The sequence below is a fragment of the Sapajus apella genome, unplaced genomic scaffold (genome assembly GCF_009761245.1).
Source record: "Sapajus apella isolate SASKATOON/1434 unplaced genomic scaffold, GSC_monkey_1.0 scaffold397, whole genome shotgun sequence".
NCBI lineage: Eukaryota > Metazoa > Chordata > Mammalia > Primates > Cebidae > Sapajus > Sapajus apella.
This window is the reverse complement of record NW_022437334.1, coordinates 31861-42251: the sequence shown is the minus strand read 5'-3', so window position 1 is coordinate 42251 and position 10391 is coordinate 31861. Positions and strand designations below refer to the sequence as shown.

Genomic DNA, 10391 nt, shown 5'->3' with positions numbered 1-10391 from the left:
GGCGCGATCTCGGCTCACCGCAACCTCCGCCTCCTGGGTTCAGGCAATTCTCCTGCCTCAGCCTCCTGAGTAGCTGGGACTACAGGCACGCGCCACTATGCCCAGCTAATTTTTTGTATTTTTAGTAGAGACGGGGTTCCACCATGTTGACCAGGATGGTCTCGATCTCTTGACCTCGTGATCCACCCGCCTCGGCCTCCCAAAGTGCTGGGATTACAGGCTTGAGCCACCGCGCCCGGCCGGTTTTCTTTATCTCACCTTATAAAAGTATCTTCTTCAAGCCCTTCCTATAGACGACAAACTACAAACCACAGCTGGGTACTCCACAATTTTTGAAATATTCTTTGATTAAATTCTGTAATATTTTTGCGGTGACTTCTCTATATTTTTAATAGGAGAAAAGACGGACTCAGAACCCCACAGACCAAAGCTTTTCCCATTCATGAACCTGTTAGGCCTCCAAGTCCAAGGCTGGCCATTACAGCTTTGGTGACCCACATATACAGTTCTAGTTGGCCCCCAGGAGCCAGAAAGTCTGAAGTAATCCCAAGTAACCAGGTAGCCACAGAAAGAAGTAAAACAGGCCGGGCGCGGTGGCTCAAGCCTGTAATCCCAGCACTTTGGGAGGCTGAGGCGGGTGGATCACAAGGTCAAGAGATCGAGACCATCCTGGTCAACATGGTGAAACCCCGTCTCTACTAAAAATACAAAAAATTAGCTGGGCATGGTGGTGCGTGCCTGTAATCCCAGCTACTCAGGAGGCTGAGGCAGGAGAATTGCCTGAACCCAGGAGGCGGAGGTTGCGGTGAGCCGAGATCGCGCCATTGCACTCTAGCCTGGGTAACAAGAGTGAAACTCCGTCTCAAAAAAAAAAAAAAAGAAAGAAGTAAAACAACTTGTTACTGCCTCAAACTTGCTCTGCAACCTGTAACCATCGTTCCTGTTCAGCCTTACAAAAATTTCCCCCTGGACATTGGGTTTCTCAAAACCCCCACCCCTGTAACTACGTAATCCATTGCACCGTCCCTTTTGACTGCAACCGATACTCCCCACCCTTATGATCATGCCTGTTTGTAATAAATGACCCTACCCTTGTGATCATGCATCCTGTGATGCCGATCCCCTCCCCAAGATAAATTTCCAACCCCTACTCTTGTAATCATGCATTTTGTGATGTCCTCCCCCACCCCAAGAGAGATTTCCACCTTTAGCTGAGCATTTGCCCCAACCTATATAACCAATTCCCTCTCCTACCCCCTTTGCCTACCCGTTTCTTGGACTTGGCCCCCTTGCACTCAAGCGCAAAATAAACGACCTTGTTTTCCCCACAAAGCCTGCCTGGTGGTCTCTTTACGTGAGCGACACGTGTGACAAAACCCGCAACTCGAGTCAGGATTTTCCCTTGACGACCCTTCGGTCGTCCCTGCACAATCTAGGAGAGACCTGGCGCTGAGGGTGCAGAGCTGCCCGGAGAGGGCCTCAGGCCAGGGCACAGTCACTACACAGGCAAGAGACAGAACGCCCTGGCCAGCTGTCAGTGCAGCTGCCGTCTTATAGCTGAAGGGACTGAGGCCCAGTTGGGCAAAGAGAACTGAGGCGCACATTGTGGGGCTGACTGCGGGGAGGCCTGAGTCCTGCCACAGCCACTTCCCGCCGGTTCCAACTAGCCCATTCCCGCTCTCTTGGGATATCGGACCCGGTATTCTCACCATTTCTAGGCTTCCGGGAGGTCCTGGCGTTTTAGCTGTGGTTCTCCCAATACCTGCAGGTCACAGGGCCATAGAACTGGGCCTCCTGGAACAGAGGACACAGAGCGGGGAAGACGAGACCCGGAGCTCCCGCCGCAGCCAGAGACAAAGGCCCCGCCAAACCCGGAAGCCGCCGTGTCCGCTCCAGCTGCATGTCTGATTGGAAGGTTTCCAGCCCGGCGTCCCTGATTGGAAGACGTTTAAAGCCCCGCCCCTTCAGGCCCTGAATGACAGGTGATGTGTTTAGATGTTGGACTGAAAGAAGAGGCAGTAACAGCCTCAGCTGCAGCGTTTTCATGGAGTGCTTCCTCCCTGAGCGGAGCCAGACCCACCCCAGATGGTATTTGCATTTAATCTTGTGCATAAGGTCTCATGCGTTTATACATAATACATTATATGGCCGGGCACGGTGTGTCATGCCTGTAGTCCCAGCTACTCGGGAGGCTGAGGCAGGAGAATCGCTTGAATTTGGGATGTGGAGGTTGCAGTGAGTCGAGATAGCACCTCTGCACTCCAGCTGGGTGACAGAGTGAGACTCTGTCTCAAAAAAACAAAACAAAACAAAAAAATAAAAGAAAAAAATTATATGATATTCACAAACAAAAATAGTAACAATTATTTTAAAATTTCAGCTTTTATGACCTTCCTGGCTTCTTTTTTTTCATCAGGCTGAGATTTGAAGAAGGAGGCACTCTTCTGAAATACAATGTGAGCCAAATGTGAATTTTAAATTTTCTTTTCTTTTTTTTTTTTTTAAGATGGGGTTTCACCATGATGGCCAGGCTGGTCTTGAACTCCTGACCTCAGGTGATCCACCCACCTCGGCCTCCCAAAGTGCTGGGATTACAGGTGTGAGTCACTGTGCCCAGCAAATTTTAAATTTTCTAGTAGTCAAACTTTAAAAAGAAAGAAGAGCAAGACTCCCTCTCAAAAACAAAAATTTTAAAAAATTTAAAAATTAAAATTGAAAGAAGAAACAGGTCAAACTGATTGTAACAATTTAAGTAACCCAATATATCCAAAATATTATATGAGCAATGTGTAATTATTAATATAGCATGTATATATTTGGAACTATATCTTTGAAACAAAGTCTGTATTTTGCCTTTCTAGCACATCACAGTGTCGCCCCAGCCACATTCCAGGCACTCAGAAGTCACACATGACCAGTAGCTGCCACACTGAAGTGGGGCAGTGAAGGGCCTGAAGAAATTTATTCTGCCAGTGTGAAGGAAGGGCCTCTTCCTAATGACGTCTCCCTTCAGTTTTGAGGATGGAAAAGATAGTGGCCAAAGAAAGAGTGGAGGGCAGCAGGAATAAAATAATCACACGTAGACAACTGCTGGCCACCTGTGGCCCACCTTCCTTCCAGAGATCAGACAGTGAACAAAAGACGATAGGGCCAAAGGAGATGAAAACTCTAAGTCTTCACATCTGTACACACTCTTGACCAACAATGTTTATATATGGAGAAAATAGATTAAATACAAACATATTTTCCTATTTGGTCTCAAACATAATGATCAGGCCTCCCAGATTCAAGCGATTCTTGTGCCTCAGCCTGCAGAGTAGCTGGGATTACAGGCATGTAGCACCATGCTCAGCTAATTTTTTTTGTTGTTGTATTTTTAATAGAGTTGGGGTTTTGCCATGTATGCCAGGCTGTTCTTGAACTCCTGGCCTCAAGTGACCCACCTACCTCAGGCTCCCAAACTGCTGTAATTACAGTCATAAGCCACTGTGCCTGGCTATGATATATTTTTACATTTATGGTTTAGACGTGTTTTTCTTTGCCCAGCCCCTGCCAAAATGTGGGATGATGACATACTCCTGGACCTAGCACCTAGGTAATTCTGACACTTGTATTTTGCATAGGTCCCACATACTTTGAGCACTGTGACATATCACTAGACCAAACACCTGGAAGATGGGAGGTACCTGTCTATGCCCTGTAAACAGGGCGTGAGCCTACCATTCTCAGGAGCCTCATGACATCTCTCTGCATTCGTCACCTAGGAGATGTGACTCTCCTCTGCTGCCTGCATCCTGCCCACAGGAAAGATTGTGGTATAACATTTGGCTCAGCAGCAGGGTGATGTGTTTTCTTTTCCTGGATCTTGCTCACAGGGAGCATTGTGGCATGTCACTGGGCACAGCACTCATGTTCTGGGTGGTTCCCTGGCCAAGAACCCAGGTGAGGGGACTCTTCTTTCTGGTTTCTGCTATGAAAAAAGATTGCGACATATCTCTGGTCTAGCACCAAAATGATGTAACTGTCTTGCTCACTCTCTATGCACAGGTGGGACTGTAAAGTATATTTTTGTTCAGCTCATAGGTGAGATAATAACTCTCATACCTCAAATCAACAAAATGTGCGGGCAGGACAGTCACATCACCTGAGTACTCAGCCAGTGATATGTTACAAGTTCCTTCTTTTTTTTTTTTTGAGACGGAGTTTCACTCATGTTACCCAGGCTGGAGTGCAATGGCGCGATCTCGGCTCACCGCAACCTCCGCCTTCTGGGTTCAGGCAATTCTCCTGCCTCAGCCTCCTGAGTAGCTGGGATTACAGGCACACACCACCATGCCCAGCTCATTTTTTGTATTTTTAGTAGAGACGGGGTTTCACCATGTTGACCAGGATGGTCTCGATCTCTTGACCTGGTGATCCACCCCCTCGGCCTCCCAAAGTGCTGGGATTACAGGCTTGAGCCACCGCGCCCGGCCGGTACAGTTTCCTTCTAAAAGCAGGGCACAGTCGGCATAGTCATATCACCTAGTTTCTGGAACCAGCAATATCTCACAGTGCTTTCTGGGGGGCAATGCCCAGGCTGGAGAGACACATGACCCAGTTGTTGGACCCAGAGTTATGTCACAATCTTCCCTGAAGGCAGGGTGCAGGCAGAGGAGAGACACATCCCCCGGGTGATTGATAGATGCAGGGAAATACCAAAAAGCCCTCTGTAGTCAGGTCCAAGGCAAAAGTCTCTCATCTCCTAGGTTTTGGACCCAGCAATATGTCACAATAACAAAATTATGCAAGGCCCAGGTAAAAGAAGAGAATTACATCATTATGTGCTTGGTCCCGTGATAAGTCAGTATCCTTCTTTTTGTCAGGACCCAGAAGGAAGGCATGAGTCACATCACCTAGGTAACTAACATGACGTGATAATGCCCCAGTGGGCAGGGCCCATACAGGAGACTCACATGACCTAGACATTGCACCCAGCCATGCCACAATAGCAATGTATGTACAGCCCAGGGAGGAGAGGGACATCACATAACCTGGGCCCAGTGACACATCACAATTTTTTATTGGACAGAACCCAAGCAGCAGAGAAGAGTCATATCACTTAGTTGCTGGGTCTGACAACATATAACAATACACCCTGAGGAGATCAGGCAAGAGAGTCACATTACTTAGGTGATGGGTTCAGATATGTTATAATGCCCCCAGGTGAGCAGGGCTAAGGAGCAAGAGAAACGTCACATAAACTAGAGCCCGGGCCAAGCTATATGTCGCAATCACTCCAGTGGGGAGCACCGAGGTATGAGAGGAGAGTCACATCACACAGGAGCTGGACCAAGCAATATGTAGCAATCTCCACTTTGAACAAGTCTGAAAATAAGAAGGGTCACATCAACTAGGTGATGAACCCAGAAACATGTCAAAATGATTCCTATGAGGAACATCAGGTAGAAATATTACATCATGAGTGCTGCGCTTAGTGATAAGTCATTATCCCTTCTGTGGGCATGGTCCAGGCAGAAGGAAAAAGTCACATTGCCTCGGTGCTGGGCCCAAAGTTATGTCACAATATCTTCCATGGAGAAAGCCTAGGCAAGACAGAAGAGACACATCAAATAGTTGATGGGCCCAGAGGTATATCACAATGCCCTTGTGAACGGGGTCCAGGCAGAAGACACAGCAACCTGCTGTTGGGACCAGCAATATGTCTCAATGCTTTTTGAGCACAGGGCCAAGGCAAAAGAGCAACATCACCTTGGTGTTGGGCTCAGTGATGTGTCACAATGCTCCCCATGGGCAAAACCTAGAAATAAGAGAAGACTCACATCGGCTAGGGGCTGGAGCTAGCAGTCTCTTTCAATACCCCCCTGTAAGCAGAAAACAGGCAGGAAAAGAGAGTTAGGTCACCTGTGTGATGGGCACAGAGATGTGTCACAATCCTTTCTGTAGATAGGACCTAGGCAAGAGAGTTACGTTAGACCCAGCAATATGTCACAGTGGTCCATGTGGGCAAGGCACAGGCAGGAGAGTCACATAACCTGGTTATGGTTCCCCTGTGTTAGGTGCAGTAATATGTCACAGTGCTCCCTGTGAGGAGCGCCAAGGCAGGAATAAATTTACATCACCTAGATCCTGGGTTCAGTGATGTGTCACAATCCAGTCTGTGGACTGAGCCCACGCAGGAGAGTAAAAAAACTCAGGTGCCGGACAGAGGCGTGTCACGATCACAGCTACAGGAAGGTCCATAAATGAGATTAACCATTCTGCACATGTTGAGGTTCCAGGTATGAGAATTAACATCTCCTTTATGTTGGATCTATGTTCTGGAGTCGCAGTCTCAACCATGGACTTGATCTGTGCATGAGACCTTCAACCCATCCTCTAGACTGTGTCTTCTTAGTGGGCTCACAGTCTCTCAAGTCTCAGGTATGTTCAATCTTGGTCTGAGAGTCACCAGCTTACCTGTAGACTTGATTCAAGAATGAAAGTCAATTTTTGGCTGGGTGTGGTGGCTCACGCCTGTAATCCCACCACTTTGGGAGGCCGAGGTGGGTGGATCACCAGGTCAGGAGTTCAAGACCAGTCTCACCAACATGGTGAAACCCCGTCTTTAAAAAAAAATTAAAAAAATAAATAAAAAATAAAAATAAAAAAGAAGGTCAATTTTTCAACTTTTGAAACATTATTATTATTATTATTATTATTATTATTTTGAGATGAGGTTTAGCTCTTGTTCAGGCTGGAGTACAATGGCATGATTTTCGCTTACCACTACCTCAGCCTCCTGGGTTCAAGCAGTTCTCGTGCCTCAGCCTTCTGAGTAGTTGGGATTACAGGTGTGTGCCACCACGACCAGCTGATTTTGTATTTTTAGTAGAGATGGGGTTTCTCCATGTTGGTCAGGCTTGTCTTAAACTCCCGACCTCAGGTGATCTGCCTGCCTCAGCCTCCCAAAGTGCTGCAGTTACAGGCGTGAACCACCATGCTGGCCTTTTCTGTTGGTTTTGAGATTCCGAATCTCAACAGTGGGCTGCGGAAGGATGATAATCATTATTGCCAGCTGGGTCTGCATATAAGTGTCACAATCTCACCTGTGTGTTGAGATGTGTTAGGACATTTTCTGTCCTACTTGAGGGCTTTATACTGTATGCATAAGATTTGCAATCTAGTCTGAGACCTTTATGCTGGTATGGACCCATGATCATACCTCAGGTATGAGAGTCAACATGTCTCCAGTTGGCTGGATCTAGATAACAGAGTTCTATCTGCTATGAGCTGATTTAGAAATGTTTTACCACTTCAACTCTGGCTGGATATTCACATATGACCGTCACAATTTCAACTGTGGACTGTATTCAGTTATGAGATTAAGAACCTCCGCAGCGAGCTCTGTGTGGGTGGGTTCCAATCCTAAGGGTTGCTGTGTTATGCATGTGAGAAACACACCTCACCTGTGTGCTAGGGTCTATGATGACACTGTCTGTACCATCCAAGAGCTTTACACAGTACGCAAGTGAATGCCAATTCTGTATGGTCTTTATGAAGAGAAGACCCAGAAACTTATGTGGTTGCCAAACCTTGCAAAGAGACACAGACTCTCTGCTATTGGCTGGTTAAATGTATGATAGTCATTTTTTTTTCTTTTTGAGATGGAGCTTTGCTCTGTCTGTGTAAGGTTTATTGCCGAGGTAAAATGAGGAAACTGAGGCAGGTATAAGAAAATGAGAAGCCAATTTAACCCCCGGGCGAGGTTCTACGGTTCAGATAAGGGGCCAGAGAAGTAACGACCCGCTGGGCGGGGCTTTATAGGGAATGGAGGCAATTGATTGGCTATTGGGGAAACAAAGCGAAGGCAGTTTCGTTGGCTATAGGGAAAGAGGACGTGCACGGGCGAGCTGTCATTGGTAGGCGGGCGGGACTTTGGGTAAGCGGGCCGGCCGGGGCGTATGGGGCCGACTGCTGTTGGGCAGGGTTTAGTGGGGATTCTTTAAATTTTTTTGGCGGGGTTTTCCAACGGCGGGCTGGGAATTGAGTGCATAGTTTGGTGCTGAGTGTGGGCTTGGGTATGGTATGCAGAGGCGGGTGCGGGGAAGCCATGTGGCGAGGCCAGATAATGAGCTTGGGGTGATGACGGAGTTATCAGGAGCGGAGAGGGGTGGGTGTGTCCATTTAGCTCCCGCGAGGCAACCAGCCTTACAGTTTGCTCAGAGTGGCCTGCAGTGGCGCGATCTCGGCTCAGCTCAGGGAGGAGTCTGTCCTTGAAAAGGCTGCTGCTTAGGCTGTCATTCAGTCTTCATTCAGCCCAGCATCTGATCACATCTCCTGTCATTCAGGGCCTGAAGGGGCAGGGCCTTCAACGTTATCCAATCAAGGACGCTGAACTGGAAACCGTCCAATCAGACACGCAGCTGGAGCGGGACAGGGCGGCTTCCGGGTTTAGCGGGGCCTTTGTCTCTAGCAGCCGTCGTAGCTGAACGCCTCGTCTTTCCTACCCTGTGTCCTCTGCTTGTAGAGGTCCAGCCTCTGTGACATTGTGACCTGCAGGTATTGGCAGATCCACAGCTATGACGCCAGGACTCCCTGGAAGCCTAGAAATGGTGAGAGTGCCGGGTCCGATCCCGAGAGAGAGAGGAAGGAGCTGGTTGGCACCGGTGGGAAGTGGCTGTGGCGGGACTCAGGCCTCTCCAAAGAGGGCTCCGCCATGTGTGTCCGGAGTTCTCTCCTAACTTGGCCTCAGTCCCCTTCAGCCATAAGATGGCAGCTGCGCTGACAGCCGGCCCCGGGCTTCCTGTCTCTTCCCTGCGCAGTGACTGTGCCCTTGCCTGGAGCCCTCTCTGGGCAGCTTTGCTCCCGCAGCGCCCTGTCCCAGATTGTGCAGGGACCACGGAAGGGTAGACACAGGAGAATCCTGACTCGTGTTGCGGGTTAATGAATGGGAAGAGCTTTGGTCTGTGGGGTTCTGAGTCCTTCGTTTCTCCTATTAAACATGTAGAGAAGTCACCGCAAAAATATTAAAGAATTTAATCAAATAGTAATTAAAAAATTGTAGCGTACTCAGCTATGGTTTGTAGCTTGTCGTCCTGTGAGGTTGACCGAAAGGATGGAGAAGCAGACCCAGGGTCAGGTTTAGCAAGTTTATTTCAACCTGCCAGGCTGGCTGCTTCACCACAGGCAGTGATGGCAGCAGCCTGGCTTACAGACTGTGGGGGTTATATAGAAAGTTTGCAGGTGGATGGGTGGTATTCTAAGAAAAACTGCCTTTTAGTTCTTAAGTGCTAACATCCTGCTTAATTGAGTCACCATCCTGGATTCGAGAGCCTGGTGCGACCACATCCTGGAACCCAGGTGCGCTGTTTGCAAGGTGTGAGGCTGTTTTTGCTGTGAACTCGGCTTAGCAAGGGAGAACGGGGAGGGGGTCTATGGAATTGCCTTGCTGTGACCCTAACACATCCATAGAAGGGGCTTGAAGAAAAGACTTGTATAAGGTGTGATAAAGAAAACCAAATTCAATTAATTGGTTAGGTACAGTTACATAGTGTAAGGGTTACTGCCGAGTTTAAGATGAGGAAACAGGCCAGTACAAGAAAATTGCATGCCAGTTTATTCAGCTCCTGGGCGAGGTTCTATGGCCCGGGGAAGGGGGTCCAGAGAAGTCGCGCGGACTTCCTGGGGCCTGGGGTTTTTATGGCTCTGAGGAAGGAGCAACAGTCGGGTGCTCTCATTGGCTCCAGAGGAGCGGGATTGGGACTGGGCGGGCTGCTACTGGTTGTCGGGTTGTCCAGTGGGTTTTCCAGTGCAAGAGCCGGTCAGGGTTGCATCAGCCCGAGCTTTTTGGTTTGGTTTCTTGTCCCTGGAGTTCACAAGGTACTCCGAATGAGGCCGCCAGCCTTGCACATAATTTCTTAATTTGTTCAATCAAGGTGGTCATTTCCTGGTTATGTATGCAGAGGTTAATTGGCAGTTTATTTGGCTAAGCCTCAGTTTTGTTTCCCCCAATTCAGTAATTTATAAAAACATGTATTTGAGTTAGATTTCTTTTTTTTTTTTTTTTTTTTTAAAGGTGGGATTTCACCATGATTGCCAGGCTGATCTTGAACTCCTGACCTCAGGTGATCCACCCACCTTGGCCTCCCAAAGTGCTAGGATTACAGTCATGAGCCACCGCGCCCAGCCGAGTTAGATTTCTTTTTTTTTTTTTTTTGAGACGGAGTTTCGCTCTTGTTACCCAGGCTGGAGTGCAATGGCGCGATCTCGGCTCACCGCAACCTCCGCCTCCTGGGTTCAGGCAATTCTCCTGCCTCAGCCTCCTGAGTAGCTGGGATTACAGGCACGCACCACCATGCCCAGCTAATTTTTTGTATTCTTAGTAGAGACGGGGTTTCACCGTGTTGACC

At 48.4% G+C, this 10391-nt stretch overlaps 2 long non-coding RNA genes across 2 annotated transcripts; both read right to left on the bottom strand.

Moving 5' to 3' along the window:
* Window positions 1–248: 248 nt before the first annotated feature.
* LOC116545846 lies at window positions 249–1944 on the bottom strand. The gene is made up of 2 exons (XR_004266476.1): window positions 1710–1944; window positions 249–535 (listed from the first exon to the last, which is right to left on the bottom strand). It is a non-coding gene; the product is annotated as an uncharacterized LOC116545846 (long non-coding RNA).
* Window positions 1945–5043: 3099 nt separating this feature from the next.
* On the bottom strand, window positions 5044–6204 carry LOC116545847. Its single transcript, XR_004266477.1, has 2 exons — window positions 5905–6204; window positions 5044–5800 (listed from the first exon to the last, which is right to left on the bottom strand). It is a non-coding gene; the product is annotated as an uncharacterized LOC116545847 (long non-coding RNA).
* Window positions 6205–10391: the final 4187 nt, after the last annotated feature.